This window comes from Scylla paramamosain, chromosome 25 (genome assembly GCF_035594125.1).
Source record: "Scylla paramamosain isolate STU-SP2022 chromosome 25, ASM3559412v1, whole genome shotgun sequence".
Taxonomy (NCBI): Eukaryota; Metazoa; Arthropoda; class Malacostraca; order Decapoda; family Portunidae; genus Scylla; species Scylla paramamosain.
The window spans coordinates 17115893-17125892 of NC_087175.1; the positions used below are offsets into that span (position 1 = coordinate 17115893).

Consider the following 10000-nt stretch of genomic DNA (forward strand, 5'->3'; position numbering starts at 1 on the left):
TTTATTTATTTTTTTTAGTTACTTCTTTCTGATTCTCCTTCGTGTCCTTTTTTTCAGTCGTGGTGGATAGTAATTTTCTCTTCTTTCATCTCTTCCTTTTTCTCCTTTCATGTTGTGCTATATAGTACCTAGTTTGTTTGTTTTTTTCCCTCCCTTTATACGTTGTTCCCATCCTCTTCCTCCTCATTTTCCTTGTCTTTCTTTCTAAGGTGCACGGTGCTTCTCTCTTCTTCCTCATCCTTATCGTCGTTTTGTTTCTTCTTTCGATTATAATACAAAGTGCTTCTCTCGTCTTCGTCTTCTTCCTTTATACTTCTCCTTTATGTTATCCTCTTCCTCTTTACCTCCTTCCTGTCATGCTGTACAGTGCTTCCCTCCTCCTCCTCCTCCTCCTCTGTTATCCTGTCCCCTTATCCAGTCGTTAGTTGGGATTAGTTTCCAAACAGCCATGCAAGGGCCTAAAGGTCTGTTGCTGTTTGCTTATCCTTTGTAATCTTTGTAATTGCTCGAAACCCTCCTCAGGATCCCCCTAAGCGAAGGTGCCGCTGGCGTTTTGCCTCTGCTAGTTGGGGGGACCTAAGGAGGTATTTTGCTGATTTTCCTTGGAATGACTATCGCTTCCGTGTCAGAGACCCGTCTTTGTACCGAGTGCATAACAGAAGTGATAGTGTCTGGCATGGAGGCGTACATTCCTCACTTTTTTTTTCTCGACCTAAACCTTCCAAACCTTGGTATTATAACACAGCTTGTTCTCCGGCTATACATGATAGAGAGGTGGCCTACAAAAGGTACTTAAGCCTTCCATCACCAGAATCTCATGCACTTTGTATTTCTGCTCGGAATCATGCCAAGTCTGTTCTCCACCTAGCCAAAAACTCCTTCATTAACAGTGTCAAAACCTTTCAAGATCTAACTCCCCTCGTGACTTCTAGCATCTAGCCAAAAATAACTCCAATATCTTTGCTTCTTCTTCTTCTTTTTCCTCCTTTATTTCAACCAGATGGCACCACTGCTATGACATCTATCTCTAAAGCTGAACTCTTCGCTCAAACCTTTGCTTAAAACTTTACCTTGGACGATTCAGGGTTTGTTCCTCCCTCTCCTCCACCCTCTGACTACTTCATGCTACCCATTAAAATTATTCGCAGTGATGTTTTCCATGCCCTCGCTGGCCTAAACCCTCAGAGGGCTTATGGACCTGATGGGGTCCCTCCTATTGTTCTCCGAAACTGTGCCTCCGTGCTTGCACCTTGCCTGGTCAAATTCTTTCAGCTCTGTCTGTCAGCATCTACCTTTCCTTCTTGCTGGAAGTTTGCCTACATTCAGCCTGTTCCTAAAAGAGGTAGCCTTTCTAATTCCTCAAACTACCGTCCTATTGCTTTAATTTCCTGCCTTTCTAATTTTTTTTTAAATTTATCCTCAACAGGAAGATTCTTAAACATCTATCACTTCACAACCTTCTATCACATCGTCAGTATGGGTTCCGTCAAGGCCACTCTACTGGTGATCTGGTTTTCCTTACTGAGTCTTCGTCATCCTCTTTTATAGATTTTGGTGAAACTTTTGTTATTGTCTTGGATATATCAAAAGCTTTTGATAGAGTCTGGCACAAAGCTTTGATATCCAAACTACCCTCTTACGGCTTCTATCATTGTCTCTGTAACTTTATCTCAAGTTTCCTTTCTGACCGTTCTATTGCTGCTGTGGTAGACGGTCACTGTTCTTCTCCTAAATCTATTAACAATGGTATTCCTCAGGGTTTTGTCCTGTCACCCACTCTCTTCTTATTATTCATGAATGACCTTGTCCTATCCACTCCTACGCTGATGATACCACCCTGCACTTTTCCACGTCTTTTCATAGACGTCCAACCCTTCAGGAAGTAAACATTTCACGCAGGTAAGCCACAGAACGCCTGACTTCTGATCTTTCTAAAATTTCTGATTGGGGCAGAGCAAACTTGGTATTGTTCAATGTCTCTAAAACTCAATTCCTCCATCTGTCAACTCGACACAACCTTCCAGACAACTATCCCCTCTTCTTCAATGACACTCAACTGTCCCCCTCTTCTACACCGAACATCCTCGGTCTGTCCTTTACTTATAATAAATCTGAGCTGGAAACTTCACATCTCATCTCTAATTAGAGACGTCGCAGTGAGGCTGGTAGATACCTATCAGCGCCAGCATTTTTAATAGTCTCCGATTTCCTGGGGCAAAGGGGTGTCTTAGCTAAATTTGAAATCGATGTGCAGGAAAAGTACAGCATGAATTGCTGCACAAGTGTATCTAAAATTAAAAACATAACCCTTAATATTAATATTCATACTTACTGGTGTATGATAAGGCTTTGTTAATTGAATTATAAGATAAAACTAAAAATAGGTAATGATTTTTTTTTAAGTAAGTATGAACAGTAAAAATAAAAAGATGTTGATTTCGGCTTGTGCATTTTATCTGGGAATGTTGAAAAATATTAGATATCACTGACACGTCCTGTATATGAAAGTAATCAGTGAAAAAAAAAAGAACAACACCGCTGGCGGACGTACGACGTACTTATCTTGATCATGATTCTTCAGTTAAAGAAAGCGCCGCGCGCCGTTAGGAAGGAGTGTAAAGTGTAAACAATAGCCTCTCAGTTCTGCCGATACAAAGGCCTTTACTTTGCTTTACTATATCCAGAATAGGGTATAGCTCGTTCTTTCAGGAATTTTCTTAATTCCGCTGTAGTCCATGATTGTGGCGGTGATGTATCCAATGTGTAGGGTAGTCGAGTAAGCGTGGTCCTGTGTTTTGGTTTGCTCGCTGCCCAAGTACCCGAGGATAGTGATCGTACCGCAAAAATAAAGTCTCTGATACAGAATTATATTTTCTTTACATTAAATGGATTTGCCTGTTGTTTAGTACATGAAAATGCAAGTATATATTAGTATACTTCCATTGAGGTCAGTAGAAAATTACAGATTGCCTGCCTTGATACACTTATAGGCTCTTTTAAGAATATCATCTGAAATTATGAATAGAGGCTCAAACAATGTCATGTGCTGTCAGTTATCACGAAATTAATTGACTTAAAATTCAGACGCATTACTGTGCAACGATACACCTTTGTAAGTTTGTAAAACCTTGCCCCAAAAAGTATTTATTTTCCGGCGAGAATTAAAAATTCTGGCGCTATCTGGTATCAAAACGCTCACTGCGACGTCTCTAATTAAAACAGCTTCTATGAAATTAGATGTTCTGAGACGTCTCCGCCAGTTTTTCACACCCACCCCTCCGCACCGCCCCGCCAGCTGCTAACTCTGTACAAGGGCCTTATCCGTCAATGTATGGAATATGCTTCACATGTCTGGGGGGTTCCACTCATACCACTCGTCTAGACAGGGTGGAATCAAAAGCTTTTCGTCTCATCAACTTCTCTCCTTTAACTGACTGTCTTCAGCCTCTCTCTCATCGCCGCAATGTTGCATCTGTAGCTGTCTTCTACCGCTATTTTCATGCTAACTGCTCTTCTGATCTTGCTAACTGCATGCCGGATGGTAGATGAGTGGAACGGACTCAGTAATCATGTAGTTAGTGCCAGGACACTAGAGAGCTTTAAGAGAAGATTAGACAAGTTTATGGATGGGGATAACAGATGGAAATAGGTAGGAGTGTTTCATACAGGGACTGCCACGTGTAAGCCTGGTCGCTTCTTGCAGCTTCCCTTATTTCTTATGTTCTTATGTTCTTATGCCTCCCCTCATCCCGCGGCCTCGCTGCACAAGACATTCTTCTTTCTCTCACCACTATTCTGTTCACCTCTCTAATGCAAGAGTTAACCAGTATTCTCAATCATTCATCCCTTTCTCTGGTAAACTCTGAAACCCCCTGCCTGCTTCTGTATTTCCACCTTCCTATGACTTGAATTCCTTCAAGAGGGAGATTTCAAGACACTTATCCTTCAATTTTTGACTACCGCTTTGGACCCTTTTTTGGGAATGGCATCTCAGTGGGTTTTTTTTTTTTTTAATGGATTTTTGTTGCCCTTGGCCAGTGTCCCTCCTACATAAGAATCAAAATAACCCCCTTTCCTCTTCTCCTCCTTTTTTTTTTCTTTTCTTCTTCTTTCCTTCTTCTTCTCCTCCTCCTCTTCCTCCCTCTCCTCCTCCTCTTCTTTCTCCTCTCTCCGTTGAATAGCGTCTCAATACGTTAGTTTCCTTCCCCACCTCCATTAATCTCTCTCTCTCTCTCTCTCTCTCTCTCTCTCTCTCTCTCTCTCTCTCTCTCTCTCTCTCTCTCTCTCTCTCTCTCTCTCTCTCTCGGGACACCATATGACCTCGTTGTTGCAGACGCATAACTCAATCAATTTCCAATCTCTCTCTCTCTCTCTCTCTCTCTCTCTCTCTCTCTCTCTCTCTCTCTCTCTCTCTCTCTCTCTCTCTCTCTCTCTCTGTCTCTCTCTCTCTCATCACTCCTCATCACTCCACTCTTCCTCCCCACCCTAACTTACTTTCTCTACCTTCCCCACCTTTCACTTCCTACCTCCTACAACAGTATACGTCCCTCCCCCACTAAGTTTATTCCTCCTATCTTCCCCACCTTTCAATCCACTTCCCTCTTATAACACTCCCCACCACTCCCTCTTCATCCCTCCACCATCATGTCCTCACAACACTTTACTCTCATCCACTCTCACTGCAATGAAATCCCTTGCAATATGTGTTCTGAAACCTACTGGTAATTTAATCCTTTGCTAATAGGACCAGCAGTGTTGTTATATTTGAGTAACTAGTCGCTATCACTGGGACTATACACGCTTATGTATTTAACTTACTTTATCATTCGTTTCTGCTGTCGGTTGTGTCTCAAAATGGTGCTCTAATTTGTTACCTTACCTGGCTGTTTCATTGAATGTAAGGAGAAGGAATGTCCGTTAAAGTAAGAGGTATATATTAGGAAGCTGTAAGAATTCAACACAGGATCGTTAGTAAATGGGTTTCTCTAGTCTTCGCTCAACTCTTATAGCTACGTAATTAAATATAAGTGAAATTGAAATCTCCATGAGAAATTAAACAGGTGATAACAAGAACTAAATATGAAATTGTTAGCATGTGCCCTTTGATTCTCATTCGACTGTAATGATTAAGAACATTTTAAAGTGAAATAGAATATATAATAAAAAATCGTCAGTTTTATGTGCTCATTACCGTTTGGTTACGATAATTGGTACATATATTTTAATACCAATATATATATATATATATATATATATATATATATATATATATATATATATATATATATATATATATATATATATATATATATATATATATATATATATATATATATATTTTATTATGAGAAATTAAGATAAGCCAAGCATTCAATATAAAAATCGTCAATAAAAATGCCTTTGTAATTATTCTACGATTACAGAACCTTTAGATATTTGCCATCAGATTACATCATATCATCATAAGAATACGTAATTTAAAGTAGTCTAAAGCAAGTTTGTCGGAAGTAAAATGCAGGTAACGCATAATAAAATTAAAAGAAATCCTTGACATAGTTTTTATCTTCTCTCCTGTGCGTTTATATTAACTAATTAACATGAGAGGAAAATATGAAGAATTTAAACTAAATGAGATGAAAATGTGAAGAAAATAAAACTTCAAACAAAAGCAATTTTTCTAGAGCACATTAGATGAAGCACTAAAAATCTATAAAATACCTTGAAATGTCTGGGGTCTAGTAATACTTGTCATACAAAAAAAAAAAAAAATAAATCATACAAAAAATCAAATCAAGCGAAAAGAAAATAAATATATGCAGGATAAACGTAAATAAATAAATATGTGTGTGTGTGTGTGTGTGTGTGTGTGTGTGTGTGTGTGTGTGTGTGTGTGTGTGTGTGTGTGTGTGTATACATACATATATATATATATATATATATATATATATATATATAGAGAGAGAGAGAGAGAGAGAGAGAGAGAGAGAGAGAGAGAGAGAGAGAGAGAGAGAGAGAGAGAGAGAGAGAGAGAGAGAGAGAGAGAGAGAGAGAGAGAGAGAGAGAGAGAGATGTTTTGATACAATTAAAACTAATCATATCTAAGATACAAGTTAAATGAAGCCAAATATAAAATAGATGGCTACATAAAATTCAAATAATGAAAAATAGTTTATCTTAAGCAACAAAATTATAAAACGACTAAATAAATAAAAGAAAAAAATGAAAATATCATACATTCTAAACAGAAAATAAATAAAATAAAAAATAGAAATATAAAAAATCTAAAGTAATCAAAACGAAGACATATAAAATTACACACACACACACACACACACACACACACACACATCCAAATACAACAAACACATTAAAACAATCACAAAAAAATAAATAAATAAATAAACGTTTCAGTAAAATCAAAACAAACAAAAAATAACAAATACAAACAGCAAACTAAAGAAAAGCAAAGACGAAAAAAGAAAGTCGAGTTTTTTTTTACGCAAGGGGGAACCTCGACTTGAAGCGTCGACCTGAATGTTAAGTGGATAAGGGTTTTGTAAGTAAGTCGGCGCGGCGGGTTGGCGGAGCTCTCTTGTTTGTGTATGTTTTTTTGCAAGTTGCGTCTTTTCTTTCTGCCGTGAAAAGTAGATGTTTTGCTTAAGGTTCCTTGCCCCGGCGGTGTGTGTATATCACGGTGTCTGCACAGTGCTCTCTCTCTCTCTCTCTCTCTCTCTCTCTCTCTCTCTCTCTCTCTCTCTCTCTCTCTCTCTCTCTCTCTCTCTCTCTCTCTCTCTCTCTCTCTCTCTCTCTCTCCCAAGTATGTATCAGAGAAGAGGAAGCAAATTTATTTTTTCGTATGACAGAAACTAATAATTGATTGAATGATTGAAGAAACTTTAGCATCACAAATTAATGATTATTCCCAACAAATATCCCGCAGTGCAGTTCAAGGTTTCGCAGTGGTGATATTAAGGCTACAAAAAGTAAGACACGCACGGGTATAAGAGACAAGATTCAATACAAGGATATCCTATTCATTGAACAACAACTGATATGCTTATGCAGAATGTTATAAAGTGCACTGGAGACAATGGCATACTGCAAAGCCAGAAGAGTAAGTATTGAGAAATGATGATGTGACTGAAACATTTACGAGTTAATACAAACATATATTATTCAGTGGCTGTCAACTAGATGACTTTCAAAGACCTTCATGAGATGTGTTCGTATTTGAGTGTAATTAATATACAAAACCATTTAGAGTCAGAACTAAGAAACGTTGATGCGATGGAAGTGTTTTGGAGTTAATACATATATATCCTATTAAGAGACTGGGAAATGGTGCGTGTACGAAGAGTTTTATAAAGTGTGTTGGCTGAGCGTAATACTTTACAAAACCACAAGTCAGTACTACGTAGTGATGCTGATACGAAAGGAACGTTTAGGAATGAGATATGTAATACGAATACCAGTTTTGATTCTCACGTATAAAATAGTCAGATATTTCCTTTAATTTTAGTGTACGTTAAAGTATTCCTTCTAAGAGATTTGCGTCTTTTTGTTTGCGTAATTCTTCTCTAGTGACCTTTGCCTTTACAGTTTACGTAATGCAGTTTTGAAAATATATCATGAAGGAGTTGTGGTTCTGTTATTCTTAATAATATCAGAACCCATGGATTTATAAAATTATACGTTACAGAAAACAGCGATATTACGAGTTATTACCATTATACATAACGTACAATTACAAAGAAAGGCATATCACATTCGTAAAGTTAAATACCGTGAAAAAAAACTGCAATATTATACATGGACAAAATTATACACCAAATTAAAGTACGATGAATTAATTACGACTGGTATCATTGTACACCACACCCCGCACCAACTTCAAAGACAAGAACACGCCGTTGCAAAGATATTACGTTACGAGACATTAGAAAATAACAAAAAATTTTTTTTTTGTAATACTTTCAATTGCATTAAGATTTTTCTCTGTCACACACGCTCAAAATCATAATTAAGTTTTGAAACGAAAGATGTAAATTTCAAAACAAAAGCCACACGCAGCCAGACTTTATTTCCATTTTTCATTGCGGCAAAGGAAAAAAGAAAAAAAAAGCGACTGCCAACTTTTCAAAATAAAATCCTGACAAATAAAAGTAAATACTCTCAAATGTTACGTGCACGATATCTCCCCTCCACCTCTCTCTCTCTCTCTCTCTCTCTCTCTCTCTCTCTCTCTCTCTCTCTCTCTCTCTCTCTCTCTCTCCCTCTCTCCCAGCAAACAAAAGCCGGATTTCTGCAACTTTTTCATTGCGGTTTTTCCTCGAATTATGGACAAAAAGCAGGAAAATGCCGTTTTTTCTCCGCCCACCAGGAAGGAAAGTTTTTTGCTAAATTGAAAAGACGACTCAGGAGGAGGAGGAGGAGGAGGAGGAGGAGGAGGAGGAGGAGGAGGAGGAGGAGGAGGAGGAGGAGGAAGAGAGGAAGAACGGAATGGGTAGAATGAAAGGGGACGGGTTAGTTACAGAAGAAGCGGAGCAGAAAAACATAAAGGAGGAAGAGGAGGATGAATAGGGAGAGGAAGGCAGGAGGAGGAGGAATACAAAGGAATACAAAGGAAAGCCAAACAGCAACAGACCTTTTGGTCCTTGCAAAGCTGTTTGGTAACTACTTCTAACTAGCTACAGGGAAGAGAGACAGGACAGCATACCAGAAGGCTCCTCCCCACCCACCACTCCCTCCAGCTTGCGCTGGCATGGAAATAGTTGGGAAAAGTACCATGCAGTATGGAAAAACTGACATAGAATTTTCATAGGAAAGGATGAAAGGAAGTTCTACTATTCACCCTACGGTGAACTCCATACGCCTATCTGAAAGTTAATGCAATTTATATTAAAACTGGTGTCTGTAAAATAAGAGTTTATTAGTGAATTTAGTAATTATTCGGACAAGAAGAGAGCTTGTTGGGGATTTGCTTTTAAATATTTGTTTATTTTATTTTTGAATGATGCAATAGTATTGCTGTTCACAATTTCTGCAAGAAGTTTATTCCATATGTTTACTATACGATTAAAGAAAAAAATGTTTGGCCTCGTGGGATTTAAAACGGTTGGGTATAATCTTGAATCCATTATTTTTTGTTAGGTTAGAATGATCAATGGTAAAATATTTATGTGCATCAATGTTACTATATCATTTGAAAATTTTTAACAATTCAATTAAGTCTCCTCTAATCCTGCGCTTTGTTAAACTAAATAGGTTTCAGTTCTTCCAGTCGTTCCTCATACAGCTTATTGCACAATCTTGGAATCATTTTTGTGAATCTGCGCTGTATCATTTCTAGTTTTTCAATGTCTTTTTTGTAATATGGTGACCAGAACTGTACACAGTATTCTAGATGAGGGCGCATCAGTGAGTTATATAAGGCAAGTATAACCTTTTCTGATTTAAATTCAAAGGTTCTTCCAATGAAGGAGGAGGAGGAGGAGGAGGAGGAGCAGGAAGAGGAGGAGGAGGAGGAGGAATACAAAGGAATACAAAGGAAAGAACAGACAGCAACAGCCCAACTGGGCTTAACGAGGCTGTCTGTGTGTCTATTCTACCACTACCACTAAAGATTCTAAGAGTTAGAGGATGGAGGACACTATGGGTCAAGGAAGGAAAAACAGGAGAGCATAGGGAGAAGGAAAGGCTAAGATGTGATAGGAAAGGATGAAAGAGAAATTATACTATTCACTACAGTAACTAAAAAAAATCGATTTTATGTAGGCGCAAAGTACGTTATATGAGGGGATGCTGCGAGGTGATTGTCCAACCTTTGTTTAAAAGTTTCTATTGTATTACTATCGACAATATGTGCTGGGAGAGAGTTCCGGATATTTACAATTCTATTGAAGAAATAATACTTAGCCCCGTCTGATCTGAAACGCTTACCTATAATCTTGTAACCATTATTTCTAGAGGTGTTGGAACTGTCAATGATGATGATGATGAT

General features: G+C 38.1%; 1 protein-coding gene across 1 annotated transcript in view; it reads left to right on the plus strand.

Annotated features, from left to right (window-relative positions):
* The window catches only part of LOC135113239 (nephrin-like), a 103958-nt gene that overhangs the window by 61002 nt on the left and 32956 nt on the right, over positions 1-10000 (plus strand). The window lies entirely within an intron of this gene.